This window comes from Camelina sativa, chromosome 16 (genome assembly GCF_000633955.1).
Source record: "Camelina sativa cultivar DH55 chromosome 16, Cs, whole genome shotgun sequence".
NCBI lineage: Eukaryota > Viridiplantae > Streptophyta > Magnoliopsida > Brassicales > Brassicaceae > Camelina > Camelina sativa.
In genome coordinates, this window is record NC_025700.1 from 14,244,083 (window position 1) to 14,247,232 (window position 3,150).

The 3,150-nt window shown below is 38.4% G+C and overlaps 1 pseudogene; it reads left to right on the forward strand.

Annotated features, from left to right (window-relative positions):
* The window catches only part of LOC104753658, a 6,249-nt pseudogene extending 4,181 nt beyond the window's left edge, over window positions 1–2,068 (forward strand).

The window sequence follows — 3,150 nt, forward strand, 5'->3', positions numbered from 1 at the left end:
CTTAGGAAATATGGAAGTAATGTTTGCGGTGAAGGAGGAGAATATGAAACTATGACTCTAGATTGCCCACTTTTCACTGTATGTCCTTTTAACAATATTAGCAACAATTTGTGTTCATTGATTCCTCACATTTATTTGTAATTTGACAATTTACATTTTTGTAGAATGCGAGTATCGTGCTTGATGAATGTCAAGTTGTTCTACACTCTCCAGATTCCATTGCACCTGTTGGTGTTCTTCATCCATCCACGTTCCATCTTGAAAAGAAAGGGAATCCAGACTCCAATTCCCTTGAAAAGGAATCGAGTTTAGTGTCTGAAGTACTAGGAGATGGCCCTAACACATCAAATTCTACTCGTCAACGAGATACTGGAATTGTTGATCTAGTTGAACATACAAGCAACAGAGTTCACATATCGAGGACTGAGAAACACAACACATTCTCCATCTGCTGCTGGTTGGAAGATTCACGAGAATCTTCAACAGGTAACTAAAAAAGCAGACCACATCGTCAAGATTTTTTCCGCATATGTACTTGATATCTGTGTTATCCTCTTTAAACAGGTCTGAAAGAAGATCTCGAGGCTGTTCTTTCAGAACTTGAATCACAGCTTTTAAAACACGGGTTTAACTGGCAGAATGTATTGTACATTCATCTTTATATCTCTGACATGGGTGAATTTGCTGTGGCGAATGAGACATATGTGAAATTTATCACACAAGAGAAGTGCCCTTTTGGTGTTCCTTCACGTAGTACAATAGAACTTCCTTTGGCACAAGCGGGTCTTGGAAAAGCTTACGTCGAGGTTTTAGTTGCGAATGACGAAAGCAAAAGAGTTCTCCATGTCCAAAGTATATCTTGCTGGGCGCCTAGCTGCATTGGACCTTACAGTCAGGTGAATAAAAATCCCCTCGTTGAGTTCTAAATAAGCTTTAAATTGATTAGCACATTCAGTTACTTCAATATCATCTACTTCAGGCCACTTTGCACAAGAGTGTTCTTCACATGGCTGGACAATTAGGACTTGACCCTCCCACGATGAATCTTCGAAACGAAGGTGCAATTGCTGAGCTGAATCAAGCATTGACGAACAGCGAAGCAATAGTAGAGTCTTTTAACCGCTCAATCTCTTCATCAGCTATACTCTTTGTGGTTTTCTGCGCGCACAAAACAATCAGAGAGCGACCAACTTCACGAAAAGTTTGTTACTTTCTTGGATTTGGCAAAGTCTTCTTGGAGGGTGCTGAATGTTCTAGATCCTATCTTCCTTTACATCCTTGTCCCCGATCTTCCGAAAAGGTTAAAACACAGCATAAAATCCTCCTTTTACATCCTTGTCCCTGATCTTCCCAACAGTTTCAGGTTTTTAACAGTAAATGTTGTTCTCCAGGGCTCTTGTTGAAGTGATACCTATTTTATATGTGGAAGAAGATACAGAAACTGAAGATGAAACCAGCAGCGTTCAGTCGGGTGAAAGAGATTACAGTTTTTGGGGTTTTAAGCCAGAGAAATGGCACCGAGATTGTCTGCAGAAACGAGTTTTTGATGGGAAAATGTGTATTACCGTTTTCTCTATCTCAGCTGAACTAATGAGGAAACTTCAAGAAGCTTCCGGAGAAGAACAACAACAACTGGAGAGAGTACCAAGATTCTGTGCATATCTTCTCAACAAAACCTTGTCTGAAACTACATTTTCTTGGCAAGCCACGACGGTGAGAATGAGATTCTTTAAACTTTGTGTATGTTAGCCTCTCATCAGAAGCTTTGCTTATAATCTTGTTTTTGGTTGATGCAGATCTTAAGAATACACTTCTCTACTAGTCTTGGTATGTCCGTAGAGAGATTATCAGACATTTTGCGTCTGCATTCAGAGAGCTTAAAGAGATGAGTGATGGAGTAAAAGTCGGCAGCTCGAAAGAACCTGTCTTCAATCTCGTCCATGTCCTCGGTGCTGGAAACACTTGTGCTTCACTGGACAACATAATTGTTTGGGTAAATTTTAACCGATTCGTATGTGAACAGTTCTACAGAATGAACGCAAAGAGATCTATATTGATTAATGCTTAAGATTACAATAAATCAATATCAGAACCCGTTGTGAGATGTTCCTTCATAAATAATATGGCTCTCTATTAGATTTAGTCGCTTGATAGGATTATAGCCCCTTGAATATTCTCGGGTTCTTCCTCTCTTCCCTTTTATGGTTTAGAGACCTTTTCTTTATAACTGCCCCCAAACCCTAGTTTTAGCTGGGCTGGGCTTAGTCTTCTCTGTTGCAACCTCATGGGTTAGCCTTCAATATCTGTCGGTCATACGAGGATTGTATATTGATAATATAACTTATCTCTATCTTTGTATTGAATATCCATAATATATACGACCCTCCATATAATATATAATCTTATCAATATAATATAAGACTTATCAATATGACATACGGTCTTATCAATATAATAGACGTTCTATTAAGATGACTAACATCGGTTTAAGCTTACCTGACCAAAGTATAACCGAGAGTGAATTTATTTTTCCCAACAGTTTGCCCCCTACTCTTCACTTTCTAATTTAGAATTTGGAGAGTAGCATGTTTCTAAAAATCTTGAACTTAATGACAGAGACAGTTTTAACGATGTGAATATGAACGACAGGAGATGGTTTAACGTCTGCATCAGCTCATATGTTCTCAAAGATAGCTGATAAACTCAAGGATCTGTTACGATGATAGAGAATCTAGAGATGAGGGCATAAGCTTTCAACTACACAATTGGTTTTAAAAAAAAACATAAGCAACCATCTCCTGTTGAGAGTGAATTTATTTTTCCCAACAGTTTGCCCCCTACTCTTCACTTTCTAATTTAGAATTTGGAGAGTAGCATGTTTCTAAAAATCTTGAATATGTCGTTATTATGAACATCTTTTGACTGAATGGTGTCATTTTGACATGAGGCAGCTTTTGATTGATTGTTTATTCTAGCCACCTTTTTGCGTTGGAGAAGAGCACTGTGTGAGTTGACATACCGTTGTGTCTTGTTTTGCAGCGTGGCAATAAGTAACATAACCGTCAACTTTCTTTTGTTGTTCGCACAATATCTTGCCTTTTTGTATTTTTTTTTTCGACGTTGGCTTCTAGTGATAAGTGAACGCTTCCA